The sequence below is a fragment of the Pristis pectinata genome, chromosome 7 (assembly GCF_009764475.1).
Source record: "Pristis pectinata isolate sPriPec2 chromosome 7, sPriPec2.1.pri, whole genome shotgun sequence".
NCBI lineage: Eukaryota > Metazoa > Chordata > Chondrichthyes > Rhinopristiformes > Pristidae > Pristis > Pristis pectinata.
Window position 1 is genome coordinate 54,295,589 of NC_067411.1, and position 27,426 is coordinate 54,323,014.

The window sequence follows — 27,426 nt, forward strand, 5'->3', positions numbered from 1 at the left end:
TTCAAGGTTGCACAAGGGTAGTGTGGGTGTTTGTACCTGCAAATATTTCTGATCTCGGAATATTTTTAGTTTATTTATAAGCTGAGAGCTTTTCCACAAGGTGAATAAGGTCTATTATCATGTGCTCACATGAAGGGAAGCATTTTCAAGAACTTTTCCCTGAGAAGGAAAGGCCTGTGAGGTCACCAGAATATTGTCAGCAGAGGTGCATGGTTAAATCGGAATTTGTATTCTGCCTATTTGTAGAACTCTTGTCATTAACAATAAATTTGTTTAGCAGAAAACCAGCATCCTTATGTAATCTTGTTTGTGATGTGCAGAGAACACTGCAAACAAGGGAGCACAGGACCTTGTTAGATGAGCCGCTCATTAAGGTGTCATCTCCCAATTCCAGTGAGCTCTGTATTTGGTGACATGGACCTTGTTCTGGATGTATTTACAATCACCAAACTGTGTGACACTATAACATGCTACCTTTTTCCAAGAACCAAAAAGGTTGATACTGCCAACTCTCAAACAGCAGAGGATATCCAAAGTGGAAAAATCTACAAAAAGAGGTGCATTACTGAAAAGAAATGACATTTCAATAATATGTTGTGTGGATTTAGCAACAGAAAGAAATGAGGAGGAATATTACAATAATTGACGGGACAAGAGGAATGATATAATGACTACAAAAATGAAAAAGATGCAGATACTGGAAATCAGAAATACAAACAGAAACTGGTGGAAACACCAGCAGGTCAGATCGCATCTGTGGAAGGAGAAACAGTTAACATTTCAGCTTGAAGACCCTTTGTCAGAAAATTTCAGTATGACAGGTACAGCTGCTATTGAAAGAGTGACAAAAGTAGGAATAAAGGTGGAGAATGATTTAGCAGTTATCACAAGGGAGGGAGAGATTAAAAGAAGTCTGATATACTCCAGTAGTGATGAGAAGAGAATTATTACTTGTGTCTGTTCTAACTGAACAGCCAAATAGTAAGTCATTTGGGAGATGAGGAAACTGTATTAACCATGGAATACAGCTTCCTCGTCCTTAAGGAGGATTAACGAGGAGGTGATTTTTTTTTCTGTTGATTTTGTCAATAGAATTCAACCAATCAGTTTCAGTTTGTAAAAATGTTTACTGATTTTAAAGTGATATTTCATTACAGCATTACTTCGGAAACCAGAATCTGAAATGGATCAGGAGGAAAAATTGAATCTTTAAAAGCTCTGATACAAAGTAGAACATAGAACAAGGAGCAGTACAGCCCATAACCCTCCATTTTTCTTACATCCATGTGCCTATCTAGGAGTCCCTATCATATCAGCCTCTACCTATGCCATCTCCCCTAAACTTTTCTCCACTCACCTTAAATGGATGTCCTCGGTATTGGCCATTGCCACCCTGAGAAAAAGGTGGTGGCTGTCCATTCTGTCTATGCCCCTCATAACTGTATACACCTCTATCAAGTTGCCTCTCATCCTCTGTCATTCCAAAGAGCCCTAGCTCGCTCAACCTTTCCTCATAAGACATGTTCTCTAATCCAGGCAGCATTCTGGTAAATCTCCTCTGTACCCTCTCTGAATGTTCCACATCCTTCCCGTTATGAAGCAATGAGAACTGAACACAAAAAGTGTGGTCTACACAGAGTTTTATAGAGCTGCAACATTACCTTGCGGCTCTTGAACTCCATCCCCCGACTGATGAAGACAGGGAAAAAAAGTCCATTCACTAGTTGGGAGCATAATAAGTCAACAATGATGTTTGGTGTGAAATGCAGCAAAACAAAAATTGTGAGGATTTCAGTTTGTATAAAAGGCAAATGGGGATAGAGACAAATCTTCTTATTTGTCAGGGAGAACAAAGTATTTTTTTCACTATGTTAACAAATAGAATGTCAAAGTACTGGTTCTATTGAAGGATAAGTAAGGTGCAGATATTCCACATGGCCAATTTTGAGCTAATTATAATGAATGAATACTTTGCATTAGATTTCAGAAACATTTATGTGGACATGCTGACCACAATTCACATGCAGAAGTTAATAAATAAAATGAAATTTAAAACCATATGGACTAAGTGACCACACAATTAATTCCACTCTCTCCCTCAATCTGCCTCTACCTTCTCACTTTTGCTCGGTCTCACTCCTCTTTCTCCTCCTTATTCTCCCTCAGTCTCCCTCCACCTCTTCTTTCTTCTTCTCCTCCTCGCTCTCCCTTGGTCTTCCTCCTCCTACTCCTCACTCTCCCTTGGTCTGCCTCCTCCTTCCACTCTCCCTCAGTCTCCCTCCTCACTCTGCCTCCTCTGCAGAGCAGCAGCCAATGGTTCAGTCACTTAGCCCCCTGAAGAAAACCTCAGCTATATGTATTGGGTTTCCTCAGCAACAGAGTTTCTGCAGTTGAATTTCTGAGCCACTTTTTGCTCTGTTCTCCCTCATGCTGTCCATTACACTTTGCCTCACAGCTTTCCACTTACATTTCCTGATGGACCCCCCGTATCTCCAGTGGTTTTAGTCCTTACTTTGACCGGAAATCTAAATCAGAGCCATTCCTAAACATGTTTAAAGTGAAACTGACCTATTGTTGGTGAAGGTGGCAAGATCATTAAATCTAGGCAGACAAGATTTTAATTACCTCAGTTGTCTAAGAACATTTTTCCACTGTCAGTTATAAAACACCTTTCATGGTTTCTCCATGCACATCTGTCCCAAAGTCATGTAGCCAAATAAGTACTTCTGATATGTAATCTTGTTGACCTGTAGTGTAAAGAACTCAAATGTTACATAGGATATACAGAAGAGAAACTGGCCATTTGGTCCATCCAGTCAATGTTAGCATTTATGCCCTGCTCTCATCTCCTCCTAACAGCCATAGAATCGGAGAAACATTTAGCAAAGAAACCATAGAACCATAGAACCATACAGCACAAAACAGGCCCTTCGGCCCACCATATTGTGCCATCCATCAAACCACCCTCACACTATCTAACCCTTTCCTCCCACATATCCCTCTATCTCACATTCCTCCATGTGCCTACCCAACAAACTCTTGAACCTGTCCAATGTATCTGCCTCCACCACCACCCCAGGCAGTGCATTCCATGCACCAACCACTCTCTGGGTGAAAAACCTCCCCTGGCATCTTCCCTGAACCTCCCACCCATAACCTTAAAGCCATGCCCTCTCGTCTTGAGCATTGGTGCCCTGGGAAGGAGGCGCTGACTGTCTACTCTATCTATTCCTCTCAATATTTTATATACCTCTATCATGTCTCCTCTCATCCTCCTCCTTTCCAGTGAATAAAGCCATAGCACCTTAAACCTGTGCTCATATTCTATACGCTCTAATCCAGGCAGCATCCTGGTAAATCTCCTCTGCACCCTCTCCAACACCTCCACATCCTTCCTATAATGCGGCAACCAAAACTGAACACAGTACTCTAAGTGTGGTCTAACTAGAGTTTTGTAAAGCTGCATCATCACTTCGTGGCTCTTAAACTCAATCCCACGATTTATGAAAGCTAACATCCCATAGGCCTTCTTAACTGCTCTATCCACCTATGAAGCAACTTTCAATGAACTGTGAATATGAACCCCCAGATCCCTCTGCTCCTCCACACTGCCAAGTACCTTGCCATTTACCCTGTACTCTGCCCTGGAGTTTGTCCTTCCAAAGTGTACCACCTCACACTTCTCTGGATTGAACTCCATCTGCCACTTGTCAGCCCAGCTCTGCATACTATCAATATCCCTCTGTAAGTTCTGACATCCCTCCACACTATCCACAACACCGCCGATCTTAGTGTCATCCGCAAACTTACTAACCCAGCCTTCCACCCCCTCATCTAAGTCATCTATAAATATCACAAAAAGTAGAGGTCCCAGAACCGATCCCTGCGGGACACCACTAGAAACTGCCCTCCAATCCGAGGGCACTCCTTCCACCACAACCCTCTGCTTTCCACAGGCAAGCCAATTCCTAATCCACACAGCCAAGCTTCCCTGGATCCCTTGGCCTCTGACCTTCTGAAGAAGCCTACCATGAGGAACCTTATCAAACGCCTTACTAAAATCCATATAGACCACATCCACCGCACCACCCTCATCAATCTTCCTCGTCACCTCCTCAAAGAACTCTATCAGGCTTGTGAGGCAAGATATTCTCTTCACAAAGCCATGCTGGCTGTCCCTAATCAGTCCATGATTCTCCAGGTGTTCATAGATCCTATCCCTTAGGCCCTTTTGTCTCATCTTGTCCAAGCTGACCATGGTCCCACTTGCAAGCATTAGACCCATATTTCTCTACACCTTTCCTATCCCTGTCCAAATGTCTTTTAAACATTGCAGTTGTATCTGCCTTTACCACCTTCTCTGGATGCTGATTCCAGATATACTCACATCTTTTGTGTGAAAAACCTATCCCTAAGATCTCCTTTCAGTTTCTCCCCTCTCATCTTAAACCTGTGCTGTCTCATTCTAGACATCCCTGTCCTGGGAAAAAGATTCTGACCATCTATCTCATCTGTGGCCCTCATGATTTTATAAACCTCTATAAAGTAACCTTCAATCTCCTACATTCCAATGAGAACAAATCCAGCCTATCCAATCTCTCCTTATAAGTGCAGCCCTCCTCTCCAGGATACATTCTGGTGAATCTCATCTGCACTTTCTCTGTTGCTACCGCATCTTTCCTGTAGTGTGGTGATCAGAACTGTACACAATACTCCGAATGCAGCTTAACCAATGTTTCGTACAGCTGCAACATGACATCCCAACTCTTGTATTCATTGCCTCAACCTATGAAGCAAATGCCTTCTTCACTACCCTATCCACCTATGTTGGCATTTTCAGGGCACTATGAACTTGTGTCCCAAGGTCTCTCTGTACACCAACAATCCTTATGTCCCTGCCATTTACTGTGTATGTCCTACCAGAATTTGACAACTTAGAGTGCATTACGTCGTACTTACCTTGATTAAATTCCACCTGCCACGACTTTGCTCAACATTCCAGCTGATTTATTTCCCACTGTATCCTTGGACAACCTTCTTCGCTGTGTATGACTCCACCAATTTTTGTGTCATTTGCAAACCTGCCACCTACGTTCTCATCCAAGTCATTTAGATATATTACAAACACTAAATGTCCCAGCATCAATCCTTGTGGTACACCACTTGTTTCAGAATTTCAGTCAAAAAAACACCCATCCACCACTACCCTCTGCCTCCAATCACCAAGCCAATTTTGGATCCATTTGCCAACATGCCTTGGATCCCTTGTGCCTTAACCATTTGGATCAGTCTACCAGGCAGAATCCTGCCAAGAGCCTTACTAAATTTCATGTAAATCACATCTATGATTCTGCCTTCATCAATCTTCATTTGGCTTTTAGACAGGTACTTGGCTAGGAATGGGGTAGAGGGATGTGGGCCTTATGATACATGATCTTCCCTGCACAAAGCCATGCTGACTCCTCCTGATCAGTCCCTGCCTTTCCAGGTGAACATAAGTCCTGTCCCTCTGAATCTTCTTCAAAAAACTTCCCTACCACTGGATGTATTCCCTTCTCCTATGTATACTTGTCCAGCCTCTATCCCTTTAATAACCCTTTTAGGCACAGCAATCCAACAGGAAAAGTGGTCCAAATGTGGTTTAAAAAGAATTACAAGTGAATTTAAAGATAGTATTGGATCAAAGGAAAAGACATCATATTGCCAAAAATAGCAGCAAGTCTGTGGATTTTACTGACATCAGTAGCAGGGAAAATGCTGGAATCTATTATTAAGGAAGTGGTAACAGTGCCCTGAGAAAATAATAATAGGATTGGGCAAACTCAATGTGGATTTCTGAAAAGCATATCATATTTGACAAGTCTGTTGGAATTTCTTTGAGATGGTAACCACAGAATACAGAAAGATGATCCAGTTAAAAGCATTTGAGATTATTAAACAAAATTAGAGAGCACTGGTATTGGGGAGTATTAAATTAATGTGCATTGAGAATTGGTTAATGGACAGAACAGACAATAAGAATAAATTTCGCGTTGGGAGTCTTTGACTTGTGGGGTGCTGCAGTAATTGGTACTGGGGCCCCAGCAATTCTCAATCTATATCAATAATTTGGATGAGGAGATACACTATATCCAAGTTTGCAGGTGATACAAAGCAGTGTAACATTGTGGACAGAGGACGCAGAGAGACTTCAGAAGGAAATGGAAAGGTAAATGAATGGGTGACAACATGGTAGGTGGATTATAATGTGGATAATATGGGGTCTACTTCAGTATAAAAAATGGAAAGAGGTTTTTTTAATGGTGAAAGATTGAAAGTAGTGGTATTCAGAGGAACCTGGGTATCTGCACAAATCATCAAAAGTTAATGTGCAGGTTCAGCAAGCAATTAGGAAAAGAAACTCTATGTTAGACTTCACTGCAGAAAGTACAAAAGTAGAGACGTCTTTCTACTATTATATAGGGTGCAGGTGAGGCTGCACCTGAAATACTGCGTACAGGCCCTGCATTCCTGTCAACAGAAGGATATACTGGCGATAGACAGAGTATAGTGAACATTCACCTGATTGATTATGAACTGATAACTTTGTCCCATAAGGAGACATTTTGCAGACTAGACCTACAGTATGCTCTTTGGCATCCAAAAGAATGAGAGGTGATCTCAGTATCAATAGTAACAGGGATATTAAGGAGCAGATAGGGAAGCAGATCCTAGAAAGGTGTGAGAATAACAGAGTTGTTGTGATAGGGGATTTTAATTTCCTAAACATCGATTGGCATCTCCAGACAGTGAGGGGTTTAGATGAGGTGGAGTTTGTTAAGTGTGTTCAGGAAGGATTCTTGACACAATATATAGATAGGCCTACAAGAGGAGAGGCTGTGCTTGAAATGAACCTGGTCAGGTGTCAGATCTCTCAATGGGTGAACATTTTGGTTATAGTGATCATAATTCTATCTCCTTTACATTAGCACTGGAGAGAGATAGGAACAGACAGACTAGAAAGGCGTTTACTTGGAGTAAAGGGAATTATGATGCTCTCAGGCAGGAAATTGAAAGATTAAATTGGGAACAGCTGTTCTCAGGGAAAAGTACGGAAGAAATGTGGCAAATATTCAGGGGATATTTGTGTGGAGTTCTGCATAGGCATGTTCCATTGAGACAGGGGAGTCACGAGAGGAAACAGGAACCGTGGTGTACAAAGGCTATAATAAATCTAGTCAAAAGGAAAAGAAAAGCTTACAAAAGGTATAGAGAGCTAGGTAATGTTAGAGATCTGGAAGAGTATAAGGCTAATAGGAAGGAGCTTAAGAAGGAGATTAGGAGAGCCAGAAGGGGGCATGAGAAGGCCTTGGTGGGCAGGATTAAGGAAAACCCCAAGGCATTCTACAAGTATGTGAAGAGCAAGAGGATAAGATGCGAAAGAATAGGGCCTATCAAGTGCAGCAGTGGGAAAGTGTGTATGGATCAGGAAGAAATAGTGGAGGTACTTAATGAACACTTTACATCAGTATTCACTACGAAAAAAGATCTGGGGGATTGTGGTGGGGACTTGCAGCAGGCTGAAAAGCTTGAGCATGTAGATATTACGAAAGAGGAGGTACTGAAACTTTTGGAAAGCATCAAGTTGCATAAGTTGCCGGGACCGGATGAGATATACCCCAGGCTGCTGTGGGAGGCGAGGGAAGAGATTGCAGAGCCTCTGACGATGATCTTTGCATAGTCAATGGAGATGGGAGAGGTTCCAGAAGATTGGAGGGTTGCGGATGTTATTCCCTTATTCAAGAAAGGGAGTAGGGATAGCCCAGGGAATTATAGAACAGTGAGTCTTACCTCAGTGGTTGGTAAGCTAATGGAGAAGATCCTAAGAGGCAGGATTTATGAACATTTGGAGAGGTATAATATGATGAGGAATAGTCAGCATGGCTTTGTCAAGGGCAGGTCCTGCCTTATGAGCCTGACTGAATTTTTTGAGGATGTGACTAAACACATCGATGAAGGGAGAGTAGTAGATGTAGTGTATATGGATTTCAGCAAAGCGTTTGATAAGGTACCCCATGCAAGGCTTATTGTGAAAGTAAGGAGGCATGGGATCCAAGGGGACATTGCAGTGCGGATCCAGAACTGGCTGTCCCACAGAAGGCAAAGAGTGGTTGTTGAAGGGTCGTATTCTGCGTGGAGGTTGGTGACCAGTGGTGTACCTCAGGGATCTGTACTGCGACCCTTGCTGTTTGTGATTTTTATAAACGACCTGGATGAGGAAGAGGAGGGGTGGGTTAGTAAGTTTGCAGATGACACAAAGGTTGGGGGTGTTGTCGATAGTTTGGAGGGCTGTCAGAGGTCACAGAGGGACATAGATAGGATGCAAAGTTGGGCTGAGAAGTGGCAGATGCAGTTCAACCCAGATAAGTGTGAAGTGGTTCATTTTGGTAGGTCAAATATGATGGCAGGATATTGTCTTAATGGTAGGACTCTTGGCAGTGTGGAGGATCAGAGGGATCTTGGGGTCCGAGTCCATAGGAAGCTCAAAGTGGCTGCGCAGGTTGACTCTGTGGTTAAGAAGGCATATGGTGTATTGTCCTTCATCAATCAGGAAATTGAATTTAGGATCCGAGAGGTATTGTTGCAGCTATATAGGTCCCTGGTCAGACCCCACTTGGAGTACTGTGCTCAGTTCTGGTCGCCTCACTACAGGAAGGATGTGGAAGTCATAGAAAGGGTGCAGAGGAGATTTACAAGGATGCTGCCTGGAATGCGGAGCATGCCTTATGAAAGCAGGTTGAGGGAACTCAGCCTTTTCTCCTTGGAGCGACGGAGGATGAAGGGGGGGCCTGATAGAAGTATATAAGATGATGAGAGGTATTGATTGGGTAGATAGTCAGAGGCTTTTCCCCAGGGCTGAAATGGTGGCCACAAGAGGATATTGGTTTAAGGTGCTGGGGAGTAGGTACAGAGGAGATGTCGGGGTAAGTTTTTTACTCAGAGAGTGGTGAGTGCGTGGAATAGGCTGGCGGCAACGGTGGTGGAGGCGGATACAATAGGGTCTTTTAAGAGACTGTTGGATAGGTACATGGAGCTGAGAAAAATAGAGGGCTATGGTTTAGTCTAGTAATTTCTAGGGTAGGGACATGTTCTGCATAGCTTTGTGGGCTGAAGGGCCTGAATTGTGCTGTAGTTTTTCTACATTTCTATGAAACTTCCAAAGTACTACAGGGTTTGACAGGGTAGATGCAGGATAATATTTCCCTCACTGGGTTGATGAGAACCAGGGGTCACAGCCTCAAGATGAGGGACTGGCCATTCAGGATAGAGGTGAAAAGAAATTTCTTCACTCAGAGGAAGGTGAATCTTTGCAATGCTCTACGCAAGGGCAGACCAGTCTAAAGATCAGTCAGGAAAGCTTTTGAAAACATTGATCCAGGACATGATTAATTGTGACTTGAGAAAAAATTGATTAATTTAGGCATGAAAGCACTGATTTGATAAAGGCAAATCATGTTTAACCAAATTTATAGAATTTCAAATATTAACAGAGTTGATGAGAATAATGCAATCTAGGTGGTGTACCATCCAGATGGCCTACAAGATGCCAGGTAACAGACTTATCAGCAAAGTTAAAGCAGATAGCATAAAAGGGACAATGATAACATGGCGAGGTAACAGACAACAGAGGCTCATGGTGGGTGGTGGTTTTTTGGCAGGAGGAAAATGAAGAGTTGTTTACCCCAGGGACTGGTCTTAGGGCTGTTATTTTTGTTGATCTCCATTAATGACCTAGATATGGAAATGCAAGCTACAATATGTAAATTGACGGATGACACAAATCTTGGCAGTGTTGTGAATTCCAAAGAAGATAGTGATAAATTGCAGCAAGATGTAGATATGCCAGTGGACTGGGCAAATCCATAACCCATGAAGCTTAATATGGAGAAGTGTAAGGAGGGAATAATGAGGGGAGGTAATACAGAATAATGAACACTGTTCTAAAAGAAGTGCGGGAGAAGAAGGACCTGGGGTATGGGTATACAAGTCTTTGAAAGTGGCAATGCTGTTTAGGAAAGCAGTTAATAAGGCATTCACAATTTTGTGCTTTATCAATTGAGGCATTGAATATAAAAGTAGGAAACATATGCTGAACCTTTGTAGAACACTATTCTGGCCTTAACCAAAATATTGTGTTCATTTCTGGTCACCACATTATAGGAATGATATGAAGGCATTAGATAGAGAGGGTCCAGAAGACATTGTATTCATTGACTTGTAAACTGGCTTCACCCCAGCTGGAAGTCTGTTGGAGGTGTTCTGTAATTTTGCATGAAGGAAGGTAAATGCAACACAACACTCTATTTTGCATAGTGCCCCCTTCTCATCCCTCTTTGCGCTTCTGCCAGTGCAGCAGTGAGCAGGTATATCCAGAGGCACGGAGGCATTGGGAGCAAAGCAATAGGTGCAATCACAGGCCACAAAGTGAGTTTCTAGAGCATGGAGATCAGGGCTGCTCTGTGGTACTCTTCATTGCCATTTTCTGACTGCTCTGAAAGCTAACTATTTTCTCTTTCCTGAATTCTTATTGGTAAGTGTATGGGCAAGTAATAACTAGGGGTGGCACTGCTGCAGCTGGTAGAGCAACTGCCTCACAGCACCAGAAAATTTGGATTCGATCTTGACCTTGAATGTTCTCACTATGACCATGTGAGCCTCCTCTGGGTGCTCCAGTTTCCCCGATGTGCAGGTTATTAGGTTAATTGACCACTGTAAATTGTCCCTAGTGTGTAGGTTTTTATTGAATCTGGGGGAAGCTGATGGAAGGGTAGGGAGAATAAAGAAATGGGATTAATGGACAATTAATGTTAATGGGTGGTTGAGGGTTGGTGTGGACTTGATGGGCCGAAGCGCCTGCTTCCGTGCTGTGTCTCTTTACGACTCTATGTCTCTATGAGCCTTTGAGGGGAGTAAATGAAAGTGATGTACAAACTGCGGAAGGAGCACATGAAGCCCTAAACTATTCATCCAACTTGTCCCATCAAGTATCACCTGCCCAAGTGTATCAGAGTCCTGTGAATTCCACTCAGGATTCATTAGTTGTCTCAGAACTCACAAAACTGGAGTGGAAGCAAGTCAGCCTTGACCTTGAGGGATTCCCTAAGAAGAAATTGGAGGAGGCACAGGAGGTTAATAGCTTAACTGGCTTCAGCTGTAGATCTAGAGGTAAACATTGGCCAGGAAACCAAAGTGCCAGCCAGGGTAATGTGCTAAAATCTCTAGACTGGTGCTTGAACTAACAGCCTTCCCATTCAGCCAAGAGTGCTCCCACTGAGGCACAAGTAACTCAATTACAAATTACTTTTCTAAATTCTTTCAATGAATCATGATGAGCAAGAGTTATTTATTCACTTTTCTTTTAAAACTCTTATAGTGTGTGCAATAAAGGGAACAATTGTGTAATAGAATTAGATGCCCCTATCACAAATTGAACCTGTTCTCTTACTCATAGTTTTGGATACCCAGCTGATGGCTTAACTTAAAAAAAACGTTGCTTTGACATCTGACATGCAAAATGAACAAGGAAAGTACTTTGTTTTACTTTGTCTTCAAATGAGGTGGAAGTAATGAAAGCTGGATCATGTCGACTTTGAAAGACCACCCACATCTCTGTCTGCTTGACTGCTCTAATTGCATCTGCATTTTAAACCTCTCAAATTACAGATTTTTTATTTGTGGTCCTTTGTCCCTCCTATATTTCCAGCAATGGTATGATTTGTACCAAAGAACTCTGTAGAGTACCATGTATGTTTCAAACCTGACAACAAAATATTAGTGGAAACAAAAAGTACACATCCTCTTAGTACGTAGGGTCAGGCAGCCCTGATGCTGCCTGACCTGCTGAGTTCCTCCAGCACTTTGTGTGTTGCTCCAGATTCCAGCATCTGTGGTCTCTTGTGTCTCCTCTTAGTATGTGCCCATTCTTTCTGAAAACTCCGTGACCTGAAGGAATTAGTTCCATACCCCCAGGACCTTTGCAAGAAGAAAAAATATAATGCTATCCAGAAACAGTACACAAGTATTTTAATTTTTGGCTTAATTCCAATAAACAAATACAGGGAAACCAGAAATATTTGTGCAAAGTTGCTGAAGAAAGTAACTTCTTTATTGAATATGTAGATTAACAGTAGGAGTACTTTACTCCTTAAAGGGCTTGAAATTAAACTAGAAATTGTAACACTTTAGCACATTTGGCACATTTTGAATAAGATATTGCTTTCATGAGTCTTGATGTTAGAAGTTTCAGCTAATGAAGAAGGGGATGCACGAGAAATTATTGAACAAGAAACGCTGCCAATTTTACCGCTAGGCTTTGTTTGCATGATTTCTCAACCAAACCAATGGAATACCATCAAGGCCAGTGTATGAGCTGGCCTTGGAGTAAGAGCCAGATTCTGCAGGAGATCCGAGCGAACAATACGATATAAATATGATTGCAGGAAATTCATGACTAAGAGAATCAAGAACATAAACAAATAGAAACTGAGTCAGTTCATTTGGCTCCTCCAGTCTAATAAGCCATTCAATAAAATCTTAGCTTTCTGCAGAAACACTTTCCTGTCTTATTTCCATACCCCCTCATTCTTCTAATACTAATAAATCTATCGAGCTTTGTTTTTAATGTCATCAATGACTTAGCCTCCACATGCCTCCAGCATAGAAAATTCCAAAGATTGATCACACTGTGAGTGAAGGAATTTCTCTTTATTTCAGTCCTAAATGTTCCCATATTTTGAGACTGTGATCCCTAGTTCTAAATTTCTCAGTCAGGGGAAGGATCCACCATGTTGATCCCTCTAAGAACTTTGTATATCTCAGCGAAGGCACCTTGCATACTTCCAAAGTCAAGTATATAGTGGCCAAGCCTACTCAATCTCTCCACATATGACAGATTTAGCATTCCCAGAAACTAGTCTGGTCTTTGCTACACTCACTCTGTACCAAGTATATCCTTTCTTAGGTAACGAGAATAAAATTGTACACAGTAATCCAGATATGGTTTCACTAAGGGTAATTGTAGAAAACATTCCTGCTCTTGTACTCAAACTCCTAGCAAGGATGACCAACATGCTATTTTGCCTTCCAGATTTTCTGTGGTACCATCATGTTAGCTTTTAGCAACTTATGTACAGGCCATCAACGTCCTTATGAACATCAGCATTTGCCAATTTTCCACTATTTAAAAATCACTCAACATTTCTGTGCTGTAGTACTCTATGATTCTGTTTTTGTTTTTTTGTGTTAAAATAGATAACTTCACATCTATCCACATATTACTCCATCTGCCGTGTTGTTGCCCACTCATTTAGTTTGTCAATATCCCCTTGAAGCCTCTTTGCATCTTCACGCTCCCACTTAGGTCATTCACCAAACTTCGAAGTGTTGGTCCACAGAGAAACAATCAACATTTCTTACCTGCAACCCTTCATTGAAGGATGTGCTGAGATTTGCCAGTATTTTCTGTTTTTGTTTCAGATTTCCAGCATCTGCACTTTTTTTTACATTTTCATTCTGAGAATGACTTGTTTTTCCTTACTCTTTATTCTATCTGTTAGCCAGCCATCAATCCCCACTAGCCTATTACCCACAATTTCATAAGCTCTAACTTGGCTCAACAATCTCCTGACTAGGACCTTGTTGGAAGCTTTCTGAAAATCCAAATACACCACATGTACTTGGCTAGACAAATACTCAAATGGATTAATCAACTATAATTTTCCTTTTATTGGTACAATTGACTTTGCTCAATCATATTATTTTCTAAGTATATTGATGTCAATTGTTATAAATTCTAGCATTTTCCCAATCACCAATGACAGGTTAATAGGTTTTTCTTTGCTACCATCTGATCTGCTGGAACCATTCCAGAATCTACAGAGTTTTGAATAACCAAAGCATCCACTTACTGCATAGCATCCCCTATTCTAAACCTCTCAGATGTATGTTATCAGGTCCTCAGGATTTATCAGCTTATAGACTCATTAACTTCGAGCATTTTTTTTTAAACTATGCTAATTTAGTTTAGAGACATAAGAGATTCTGCAGATGCTGGAATCTGGAGCAATATACACAAAATTCTGGAGAAACTCAGCAGGTCAGGCAGCATCTATGGAGAGAAATAAACAGTTGATGTTTCAGGTCGAGACCCTTTGGGTTGCAGTCCTGATGTAGGGCCTTGACCCGGAACGTCAACTGTTTATTTCCCTCCATAGATGCTGCCTGACCTGCTGAGTTCCTCCAGTATTTTGTATTACTAATTTATTTTAGTTTATTTGCAGCAAGCCTTTGGTTCTCAAGTATTTCTGAGAGATATTTTTCTCTTCTGTGAAGACAGGCACAATGCATTTGATTGATTTCTGCCATTTCCTTATTTATTACTATAAATTCTCCCCTATCTGACTGTAAGGCAGTCACATTTGTGCTCAGTAATCTTTTCCTTTTCACATAGCACATAAAAGCTCTATATAGTCTGTTTTCATTTTCCATGTTAGTCTACCCTCATTCTGTTTTCCCTTTCTCCATCAGTTTCTTGATCATCTTCTGCTGAATTCCAAAATGTTCCCACTCCTCAGGGTTTCTGCTCTTTCTGGCATCTTTTCCTGAAATTTAGTACGATCTTTAATACAATTTTGCAAAACAGCCCAAAATACAGTTTTTTTTCTTAATTACTTACAGTACCTGCATGTTAATTTTGATTGATTTATGTCCAAGAGCATGTAGATATTTTGAAGCACCAACAGCTTTCAATGTCTCAATTAAAAAAAATCTTCTCCTTTTCTTTATTTCTACCAAGGTGGAAGACCTTTTTTACATTTTACATTCCATCTGCCATATTCTATCCATTTACTTGGCCAGTCCATATTCCCCTGAAGTCTCTCTGCATCCTCCTAACTGCTATAGCCAGTTGATAGGGTGGTAAAGAAGGTGTATGGCATTCTTGCCTTTGTTGGTTGAGGCATTGAGTTTAACAGATGGCATATCGTGGGATGCATGACAAGATGCATGGGATCCACGGTGACTTGGCTGTTTGGATTCAGAATTGGCTTGCCCATAGAAGACAGAGGGCAGTGATTGTTAGGACTTATTCTGGTTGGAGGTCCGTGACTAGTTGTATTCCACAGGGATCTATACTGGGACCTCTGCTGTTAGTAAGGTTACAGACAATACAAAGATTGGTGGTATTGTGGATAGTGTAGAAGATTGCCAAAGGATACAACGGGATATAGATCAGTTGCAGATATGGGCAGAGAAATGGCAGATAGGGTTTAATCTGGGCAAGTGTGAGGTGTTGCACTTTGGGAGATCAAATGTAAAGGGACAGAGGGACCTTTGGGTCAGAGTCCATAGCTCCCTGAAAGTGGCTGTGCTGGTTGATAGGGTGGTAAAGGAGGCATGTAGCATTAGGTAGGCACATGAACGTGCAGAGAATGGAGGGATATGGACATTGTGTAGGTAGAAGGGATTACTTTAGTTAGATGCTTAATTAATTAGTTGGGCACAACATTGTGGGCTGAAGGGCCTGTTCCTGTGCTGTACTGTTCTATGTTGCAGCTGTATAAAACTTTGGTTAGACCACATTTGGAGTATTGTGTGTAGTTATTGTCATCACATTAGAGGAAAGATGTGGAGGCTTTGGAGAAGGTGCGAAAAGGATTCACTAAGAAGTTGCTTGGATAAGAGAGTATTAACTATAAGGAGAGGTTGGACAGCCTTCTGTTATATTCTCTGGAGCATAAGAGGCTGAAGGGCAACCTGACAAAAGTATATAACATTTTGAGAGGCATGGATAGGGTAGAGTCCCTCCTCCAGGGTGGAAATATCAAATACTAGAGGGCTGAGATACAAGGTGGGAGGGGGAAAATTTAAAGGAGATTTGCAAGACAAGATTTTGACACTGAGGATGATAGGTGCCTGGAACACATGGCCAGGGTAAGTGGTGGAAGCAGATACAATTGCAACATTTAAAAGGTGTTTAGACAGGCACATGAGCAGCCAGGGAATGGGGGGTGGGGTGGGGCTGGGGGGGGATATGCAATATGTACAGATAGAAGGGATTAGTTTAAATTGGTATCATGGTTGGCACAGACATTGTGGGCTGAAGGGCCTCCTTCTGTGTTGTACTGTTCTATGTCAATCAGAACTTTAAAAAAAACTACATAGCCAACAAATATTTATTTGTGAAGGATATGTATGGAGATCACAACTAAAATGACAGCAAAGAATCCTGATAAAAGCAGAATGGTTTCTCCATGGTGAATGAAAGATAATTATGGAATGCAAAATGTGTCAGCAAAATCCATCTTAATCACTTGCGTGCTAGCATGATTGATGGAGGAAATCAAACCCAATCTTCTATTCTCACCAGAGTGAGCACTTTGTTTGTTGCCTGTGTTCTGATAACAAACCAGTTCTGAATTCCTGCAGATAAGATTCTAATTCTTCAACCTTCTCCATCAGTTTCACAAGAGCTTTTTTTAAAAAAGTTTGTTAAAGTATAGATAAGCACTGGTTTGTGTATTGTGGAACAACTTATGACCCAAAGGACATCAATTTGGTCTCTGCAACAACTGAAAAAATGTCAGGAACTTCAGCTATTGTGAGGACTGGTAATGAGGGGGGAGTTGCATCATGCAGCCAATTCTCAGCTCCATTTCCTTAGAGTCATTGAGTCACAGAGGTATACAGCACATAAATGTGCCATTCAGCCTACCACATCCATGGCAACTCTTTGGCCCACCTACACTAATCCTAGCTGCCCACATTAGTCCGTATCCTTCTATGCCTTACCTATTTAAGTGCCTGTCTAAATGTCCCTTAAATATAGTAATTCACAAAGTGCTGTCAGACAACATCTGTGGAGGGAAATAAACCATAGAACAGTACGGCACAATACAGGCCCTTCGGCCCACCATGTTGTGCCAACCTTCAAACCACACCCAAGACTATCTAACCCCTTCCTCCCACATATCTCTTAATGGGAAGGAGGTGGGAAACCAGAGGGAGGTGATGCGCAGGTCGTGAGGGTGGGGGAGGGGAAAGAAGGGGTGATGCGGCCACGGGGATGAGGGAAAACAAAGTGGGGGGGGAACAGAGGGAGTGGTTACCTTCTCTTTATTCCATGGTCGACTGTCCTCTCCTATTGGATTCCTTCTTCTTCAGCCCTTTGCCTCTTCCACCTATCACCTCCCAGCTTCTCACATCACTCCCTTTCAGCGCCCTCTCACCTGGACTCACCTATTACCTGCCAGCTCATGCTTCTTTCCCCTTCTCCTACCTTTTTATTCTGGCTTCTGCCCTCTTCCTATCGAGTCCGATGAAGGGTCTCGACTCAAAACATTGACTGTTTATTTCCCTCCACAGATGCTGCCAGACCTGCTGGGTTCCTCCAGCATTTTGTGTGTGTTGCTCCAGATTCCAGCATCTGCAGAATCTCTTGTGTCTGTTAAGCACAGTAATTGTATCAGATTCTGTCACCTTTTCCATCTCATTTCAGATATCAACCACTGTGTAAGAAAAAATTTTCCCCTCAGATCCCCTTTAAAACTTCCTCTCACCTCAAGTTATGCCCTCTTGTTTTTCCATAGCCTTGCCATGGGAAAAAGATTTGATGATCTGCCTTTTATAATTTCATATCTCTCTGTTTGGTCATCCCTCAGCCTCCTTCACTCTAGGGAACACAAACCCATCTCTCCCCATAACTAAAGTCCTTAAGTCCAGGCAACATCCTGGTAAACTGGTGACAGAAGAGACTGTGGTTGCTGGAATCTGGAGCAAAGAACAAACTGCTGGAGGAAATGGCAGGTTGGGTAGTCTCTGTGGAGGCAAACTGATCACCCACACACTACACCTGCTCATTTTCCTAACCCTTCTGGTTCCATTTGTCACTCACCCCTCATTTATCTGGTTCCACTTCTCATCTTGCTTACTTATCAGATTTCAGCAACTGCAGCCTCTTGTTTTCACTTATCACCTTCCAGCTTGTCTTTACCCTCTCCCCTCCCATTGCCCCACCTGGCTCCATCTGTTCATCATCTCCCTCCTCTCCCATTTCCATCTATTGCCTGCCACTGGCTACACTCTCAGTCCTAATGCAGTGTATTGACCTGAAACATCAAATATCCTTTTCCCTCCACAGATGCTGTTTGATCTGCTGAGTTCTTCCAGCAGTTGTCTTTTAACATCCTTGCAAATCTCCTCTGCACGCCATTCCACACAACCACGTCCTTCCTTGTGTGGTGACCAGAATGGCACACAACACTCCAACTGTGGTCTAACCAGTATTTTGTAAAGTCACAACATAACTCCCCAACTTTTACACTTTATGCTACAACCTACGAAGGCAAGCATGCCATATGGTGTCTTCTCCACTCTGCCTACCTCTGGTGCCACTTTCAGGGAACTACAGATTTGAACCACAAGGTCCCTCTGTTCATCAACATTCCATAGTGCATTTACTCTGTATGTCCTATCCTATTTGACTTTGAAAATGGCATCACCTCACACTAGTTGAGATTAAATTCTATCTATCAATGCTCCACCCAGCTTTCCATCTAACTTATGGAAATCATAGAAAGTACAGCACAATACAGGCCCTTCAGCTCACAACATTGTGCTAACCTCACCTAAAAACTATCTAACCTCTACCTCCCACATATCCCTCTATTTTAACTTCCTCCATATTGCTTATCTAGCAATCTCTTGAATTTGACCAATGTACCTGCCTCCACAACTGCCCCAGGCAGCGCATTCCATGCCCCAATCACTCTCTGGGTAAAAACCTTCCTCTGATATCTCCCTTGAACTTCCCACCCATTACTTTTAAGCCACACCCCCTTGTATTGAGCATTGGTGCCCTGGGAAAGAGGCGCTGGCTGTCTATTCTATCAATTCCCCTTAATATTTTGTATACCTCTATCACATCTCCTCATCCTCCTTCACTCCAAAGAGTAAAGCCCTAGCTCCCTTAGTCTCTCCTCATAATCCATACTCTCTAATCCAGGCAGCATCCTGGTAAATCTCCTCTGCACCCTTTCCAACGCCTCCACATCCTTCCTATAATGAGGCCACCAGAATTGGACACATTAAGTGTGGTCTAACCAGAGTTTTGTAGAGCTGCATCATTACCTCACAGCTCTTAAACTCTGTCACAATGTCAAGCAAAGAGCAAGCTCACAGAGAACCCAAATGCAGTGCATTGGTACAAGACTGGAGTCAGGATGCTTCCTCAAAACCAAACACAGGCAGCAACCAGAAGGAATCTTGCCTTGGGGCTCTGAGGTGGGGTCCCAACACAAAAGCTGGATATCCTAAGAGGACCAGTGAAACCAGGACTGCTCTAGAGTTGTCAACTCTAAGCAGCCAGGAGAAAAAGTATACCCAAAGATTGACCAATACTCTGGCAACTAGTGCTAGTGAAACCAGGGCTCTTATGCTAGTCTCCTGATGGGGCTCAGGTGTGTTGTTATGCGATTAGTAGTGCATGGACTCCATGTGCTGCACAATGAGACACCATCAATGGAGCCGAATCGAGGGCCAGCACTCGGAACCATGACAGTCACCCCCCCCAACCTCAACTGGAGCCTTCAGGTGACCCACCGGGCTTATCTGGATGGTTCTGATGGAATTCCTGAATGAGGGAGGGGTCCAAAATGAAGGAGCGAGGAACCCAGAAACATTCCTCCGGACCGTATCCCTCCCAATCCACCAAGTACAGCAGGACGGTGTACGCTGGGTGGTCATTAACACACCGGGGGGGCAGAGGGGGCTTGGCTGGAGGGCGCAATGGACTGCTAGCCACTGGCTTCACCTGAGACACATGGAAAGTGGGAGGTATCCTCAGAGTCGTAGGCAATTTGAGCCAGACCATTGTGAGATTGACGATCCGCTCAATTTCAAAAGGTCCCAAGAAGCGAGGAGCTAGTTTCTTGGGCTTTTCCTTGAGGGGGATGTCCTTAGCTGAGAGCCAAACCTTCTGCCCAGGCTGGTACACAGGTATGGGTACCCGCTGACAATCAGCAAATCTCCGGTTGCAGTCGGCGGTACAGAGGAGGGCCGTGCGTTTGTCCTCCCAGACCTTGCGGCAATGGTGGAGATGGTCCTGAACTGAGTGCATGGCGATGTCCCCCTCATGGATGGAGAACAGAGCAGGTTGGTAACCAAGTGAGCATTCGAAGGGGGATCTTCCAGTGGCGGTGCAGACCAGAGAGTTGTGGGCGTACTCAACCCAAGCGAGGTGGGTGCTCCATGTCGACGGGTCGTTTGTCATTATGCAGCGTAGTGCTGTTTCCAAATCTTGATTCGCCCGTTCCGTCTGGCCATTCGTCTGTGGATGGAAACCTGACGATAGGCTTACGGACGTTCTGAGGGCCTGACAAAAGGACCTCCATACTGCAGAGACAAACTGGGGACCCCCGTCGGAGACAATGTCTGCAGGGATTCCGTGGAGGCAGAAGACGTGTTGGACGACCAGGTCGGCTGTCTCCCAAGCTGTAGGGAGTTTGGGAATGGCCACAAAATGCACTGCTTTGGAAAAGTGGTCCACTATGATGAGGACAGCAGTGTTCCCGTGAGAAGGGGGCAGTCCTGTGACAAAATCCAGGGCGATATGGGACTATGGACGGCTAGGTACGGGTAAGGGACAAAGCAGTCCAGCAGGTGGTCGGTGGGAGGCTTTTCCACGGGCACAGACAGTACAGGCAGAAACAAAGGAATGAGTATCCGTGTCCTTGGAGGGCCTCCAGAAGTGTTTCTTAAGGAGGAAAAGCGTCCTAGCAATCCCCGGATGGCAGGCGAAACGAGAAGAATGTCCCCACTGCAGAACCTGAGACTGCATGGACTCTGGTACAAAAAGGCGGTTGGGTGGTCCATTACCTGGGTCAGGTTGGGTCTGTTGGGCTTCCTTCACTACGACCTCGATCTCCCAGGTGAGGGCTGCCACCACACAGGACCGGGGAAGGATGGTCTCAGGGTTAGGATGGTCCTCCTCGGTAGTGTATTGCTGGGAGAGCGCATCGGGCTTCCCATTCTTGGACCCAGGACGATATGTTAGCATAAACCGGAACCTGCCAAAAAATAATGCCCACCGGGCTTGACAGGAATTCAGGCGTTTCGTGGTTCGTATATATTCCAAGTTCTTGTGGTCTGTCCAAACAATAAACGGATGTTCCGCTCCCTCTAGCCAGTGCCTCCACTCCTCTAACGCAAGCTTGACTGCCAGTAACTCCTGGTTCCCCACATCGTAATTATGTTTGGCAGGGGACAACCGACGAGAGAAAAAAGCACAAGGGTGCAGTTTCTGATCCAAACCGGAGCATTGAGAGAGGACTGCTCCTACCCTGGAGTCAGAGGCATCGACCTCCACAACGAATTGGCTGGAGGGGTCTGGTTGGACCAGGATGGGGGAGGACGTGAAGCGTTTCTTCAGGTCCGTGAACACTGAGTCAGCTTCGGGGTTCCACAGAAAAGGGGTCTTAGGTGAAGTGAGTTGAGTAAGGGGCACCGCCACCTGACTATAATCCCTAATGAAATGGCGATAGAAATTCGCAAACCCCAGAAACGGTTGGAGTTGCTTGCGTGTCATGGGTTGAGGCCACTCCGCTACCGCCCGGATCTTCTCGGGATCCGCCCTTACTCGTCCGCTCTCAATGATGTAACCTAAGAAGCTGACAGAGGGGACATGGAATTCACATTTCTCGGCCTTGACGAAGATCTTCTTCTCCCAAACCCTCTGGAGAACCTGACGGACATGCTGGGTGTGTTCCTGGAGACTACTGGAGAAGATCAGGATGTCATCCAGATAGACAAACACAAATCAATTTATGAAGTCCCGTAGGACATCATTGATCAGAGCTTGGAAGACGGCGGGAGCATTGGTGAGGCCAAATGGCATTACTAGGTATTCGAAGTGGCCGAGAGGGGTATTAAATGCTGTCTTCCACTTGTCTCCCTCCCTTATCCTGACCAGATGGTAAGTGCTCTGTAAATCAAGTTTAGAGAATATTGTGGCCCCGTGAAGAAGTTCAAACATGGAATTGATGAGTGGCAGTGGGTACTTGTTCTTGACGGTTATGTTATTTAGGCCCCGGTAGTCAATACACGGATGCAGTGAGCCATCCTTCTTCCCCACAAAGAAGAACCCTGCACCTCTCAGGGAGGATGAGGGACGAATAATGCCTACCGAGAGAGATTCACTGATATACTCCTCCATTGCTTCCCTCTCTGGTTGGGCAAGTTATATAGTCGACTGGTAGGTAGTGGAGCTCCAGGGGGAATGTCGATTGCGCAATCGTATGGCCGGCGTGGGGGCAGGGAAAGAGCCCTTTCTTTGCTAAATATGTGCCCCAGGTCATGATACTCCGCTGGGACCCTAAACAAGTCTGCTGCGGCCGACGAAATAGCGGTAGCCTGTACCGGAGAAAGGGCCGACTGGAGACAAGTGGAATGGCAGAACGGACTCCAACTGACTATCCTGCCCGTGTCCCAATCGAGGTGGGGATTGTGGTGGCTCAACCAGGGGTACCCAAGGACCTTCGGCGTCTGTGGGGAGTTTATCAGGTGAAATTAGACCTGTTCCCGATGGTTTCCAGAGATCAGCAATGACAGCAGAGGTGTACGGTGCGTGACTTGGGTCAACAGTCTGCCATCTAGTGCCCAAACTTCTAGAGGGGTACTCAGTGGCTCCCAAGGAATCCCGGCCCGGGAGGTTACGTCTTCATCCAACAGATCTCCCTCAGCGCCGGAGTCCACCAAGGCAGAAAGGGACAGGGACTGTTGGAGGTGTCTTATGGTAGCTGGGATCAGCATCCGGTTCTGGAGGACCATAGGGAAATCAGGACCCCCCTCTCTACTGGTGAGCCCTCTCCTCTTGGTCGAAGGGCACAAGTGGCAAGAAAATGGCCAGGCTGGCCGCAATAGAGGCAACTCCCAGCTCTTAACCTCCGATGTCGTTCGGAGGGAGAAAGGCGGTTCCTTCCCAGTTGCATTGGTTGCTCCTCCGAGCTGGTGCAATTGGCTGGGTCGGGAGCACCTCTAGGGGCGGAAGGAGAAGGAACAGAGAGGCTTGGGTCAGGTGAGGCTGGGAAGGTGACCCGTGGGGTGAATGGAGGTGTTGGATGAACTGTCCTCTCTCTCTGCCGTTCCTGGAGTCGGTTGTCCTGTCTGGTAGCTAGGGAGATCAACGCATCCAGGCTGACTGTCTCATCTTGTGCCGCCAACTCGTGCTTTATCCTGTTGCAGAGGCCTTGCTGAAAACCCCCCTGGAGAGCCTCCTCATTCCACCCCGACTCAGCCGCTAATGTCTGGAACTCCACGGAGTATTCAGCGACGCTGCGGGAGCCCTGACGGAGGGTGAGTAGTCGTTTGGCTGCCTCCTTTCCCCTGTTGGGATGGTCGAAGATCTTTCTCATTTCCTCGATGAAGGTGTGAAATGAGGAGTAGGTCTCTGGCTGATTGTGTCAGATGATGGTGGCCCATTCCAGCACACTTCCTCACAACAACCCCACAATAAATGAGATCTTGGATCTCTCAGTGGTATACATGGAGGGCTGCTGCTCAAATACTAACGAGCATTGTAGTAGGAAGGACCGGCATTTTCCCAGATCCCCAGTGTAGGGTTCTTCCTTTTACAATATTTTTATTAATTCCATGAGAAAAAATACAGAGTACATGCATCAAAAAGGAGAGTAAAAATATTACAGAATATGTTGTGTTAAATCATACTTAAGATCACAATACTCTGAATTAATAGTCACATGTAATAGTTAGTTAATGAATGAAAAATTGGAATATTTTATTATAAAAATAATCTACTCCCACTACCAAAAACTGAAGCTGTTGGATAAAAAAGAAACACAAGGGAAAACCCTTGAAATGTAATAATGTCAGCCAATGTCTATGTTTCGGTCACCAAATCAAAGATTTTGAAAATAATTCAAAAAAGGTCCCCACAGCGTTTGAAAGTCTACATTAGATTCAAAAACTGAACAACGAATCTTCTCTAGATTCAGGTATGACATAACATCTCGTAGCCATTGAGCATGAGTAGGAGGAGTAACTTCCTTTCATTTAAGCAACACAGCTCTCCTGGCTATAAGAGAAATAAAAGCCAGAATGTGTAAATCAGAAGCCTTCAAAGTTATATCTTTTTCACTAATGATCCCAAATAATGCACTCAAAGGATTCAGTTTGAAATTTATTTTAAAAAGTACCAAAAAAGTTTGAAAGACCTCTGTCCAATATTTTTTAAGACTCTGACACTTCCAAAACATGTGAATTAAAGAAGCCACTCCATTATTGCATTTGTCACAGTAAGGAGATATATCAGAATAAAATGGGATAGTTTATCTCTAGACAAGTGAACTCTATGGGCTACTTTAAATTGAAGGAGAGAATGACGAGCGCATAAAGACAAAGTATTAACCAATTTAAAAATTTCATTCCAATTTTCCTCAGAAATTGACATCTGCAAATCTTGTTCCCAAACATTTTTAATTTTATCTAGTGGCACCTTACTCATTCTTTTCATAAATATTAGATATTGAGCCATCATGAAAAGGTTTCAAATTAAAAATTACATCCAATAAATTTTTATTAGGACTCATGGAAAAGAATGTAATTGTAGGGTTCTGAGTCAGGGGCGTGCAGTTCCTTGGGTGGTCGAGTCATTGAACTGTAGGGTGATGTTCCTACAGACTGTCCAGGCTAGTCAGACAGAGTTCTCGGAGTGGAGGAGGTAAGGAGAGCAGAGACTCAGCTGATCTGTTCGCTGACCTGCCCAACATTCGCTGCTAGGGTACAGCAGTCTGCCATAACCTCCTGGAGCTGCTGGTCGTGCTGGCCCAGAAGTGAGCCCTGGCTGGTGAGGGCTTCATACAGGGGATTCATGTCTGTGGGTTCATGGTGACCAGAGTATTCTGTCACAATGTCAAGCAAAGAGCAAGCTCGCAGAGAACCCAAATGCAGTGCACTGGTACGAGACTAGAGTCAGGATGCTTCCTCAGAACCAAACACAGGCAGAAGGAATCTTGCCTCGGGGCTCTGAGGTGGGGTCCCAACACGAAAACTGGATATCCTAAGAGGAACAGTGAAACCAGGACTGCTCTAGAGTTGCCAACTCTAAGCAGCCAGGAGACAAAATATACCCAAAGGTTGACCAATACTCTGGCAACTAGTGCTAGTGAAACCAGGGCTCTTATGCTAGTCTCCTGATGGGGCTCAGGTGTGTGTTGTTATGCGATTAGTAGTGCATGGACTCCATGTGCTGCACAATGAGGCACCATCACTGGAGCCAAATCGAGGGCCAGCACTCAGAACCATGACAAACTCAATCCCACGATTTATGAAAGCTAACATCCCATAAGCTTTCTTAACTACCCTATCCATCTGTGAGTCAACTTTCAGGGAGCTGTGGATATGAACCCCCAGATCCCTGTGCTCCTCCACACTACCCAGAATCCTGCCATTAGCTTTGTACTCTGCCTTGGAGTTTGTCCTTCCAAAGTGTACCACCTCACACTTCTCCGGATTGAACTCCATCTGCCACCTCTCAGCCCAGCTCTGCATCCTATCAATATCCCTCTACAATCTTCGACAGTCCTCCACATTATCCACAACTCCAGCTCTCTTGTCACCCACGGTTCCTTCACCCTGCCATTCCTTCACTGCCTCGCCAGGACAAATTTATCCCTAACATCCTGCAAGAGATCCCTGAACAATGATCACATCTCCATAGTACATTTCCCTTCAAAAATATCATCCCAATTCACACTCGCAAGTTCTAGCCTTATAGCCTCATAATTTGCCCTTCCCCAATTAAATTTCTTCCTGTCGTCTCTGCTCCTATCCTTGTCCATGACAATGCTAAAGGTTATGGACCAGTGGTCACTGTCCCCCAAATGCTCACCCACTGAGAGATCTGTCACCTGACCTGGTTCATTACCTAATACTAGATCTAATATGGCATTCCCTCTAGTCAGCCTGTCAACATACTGTGACAGGAATCCGTCCTGAACACACTTTACAAACTCTGCCCCATCTAAACCTTTGGTACTAAGCAGGTGCCAATCAATATTTGTGAAGTTGAAGTCTCCCATGATAACAACCCTGTTATTCTTGCACCTTTCCAAAATCTGCCTCCCAATCTGCTCCTCAGTATCTTTGCTGCTACCAGGGGGCCTATAGAATACTCCCAGTAGAGTAACTGTTCCTTTCTTGTTCTTACTGACTCTAGAGAGGATCCCTCTACATTATCCACCCATTCTGCAGCTGTAATCCCTAACCAGTAACGCCACCTCTCCTCCTCTTCTCCCCCCCTCCCTATCCCTTTTAAAACACTGAAATCCAGGAATATTCAATATCCATTCCTGCCCTGGTGACAGCCAAGCCTCTGTAAGAGCCACAATATCATAGTTCCACGTATTTATCCAGGCTCTCAGTTCATCACCCTTATTCCTGATACTTCTTGCATTTAAGTAAATGCACTTTAACCCATCCACCTTTCTACTTCTATACCCTATACTCTGCTTCTCCTTCCTCAAGGCTCAAAGGAAAGTTGGGTGGATTTTGGATAGTGTAGTAGGTTGCCAAAGGATACGGCGGGATATAGATCAGTTACGGCTATGGGTGGAGAAATGGCAGATGGAGTTTATTCTGGGCAAGTGTGAGTGAGGTGTTGCATTTTGGGAGATCAAAAGTAAAGGGAAAGCACACATTTCATGGCAGGACCCTTAAGACCGTTGATGTATTCATACTCTTGGGGTCCCAGTCCATAGCTCCCTCAAATTGGCTGCACAAGCTGATAGGGTGGTAAAGAGGGTGTATGACATGCTTGCCTTTATTCATTGGGGCATTGAGATGAAGAGTCAGGAAGTTATGAAACTTCAGTAAAATTCCTGTTAGGCTGCATCTGAAGTATTGCATTCAATTCTGGCTGCCCCATTACAGGAAGGATGTGGAGCCTATGGAGAGGGTGGAAAAGAGGTTTACCAGGATGCTGCCTGGATTAGAGGGCAGGTGCTATAAGGAGAGGTTGGACAAACATGGGCTGTTTTCTCTGGAGCAGCAGAAGCTGAGAGGAGACCTGATAGAAGTGTATAAGATTATGAGAGGCATAGATAGAGTAGACAGTCAGTATCTTTATCCTAGGGTTGGAATGCCTAACCTAGAGGGCATGTATTTAAGGTGAAAGGGGGAAAGTTCAAAGGGCACATGCGGGGCTAGTTTTTACAGAGTGTGGTGGGTGCCTGGAATGCGCTGCTAGGGGTGATGGTGGAGGCAGATACAATAGAGGTGTTTAAGAAGCTCTTAGATAGGCACATGAATATGCAGAGAATGGAGGGGTATGGACCATGTGCAGGCAGAAGGGATTAGTGTAATTAGGTGTCATTGGTT

The 27,426-nt window shown here is 44.2% G+C and overlaps 1 protein-coding gene across 1 annotated transcript in view; it reads left to right on the plus strand.

Moving 5' to 3' along the window:
- Positions 1-27,426, plus strand: part of LOC127572394 (A disintegrin and metalloproteinase with thrombospondin motifs 3-like) — a 299,522-nt gene that overhangs the window by 46,233 nt on the left and 225,863 nt on the right.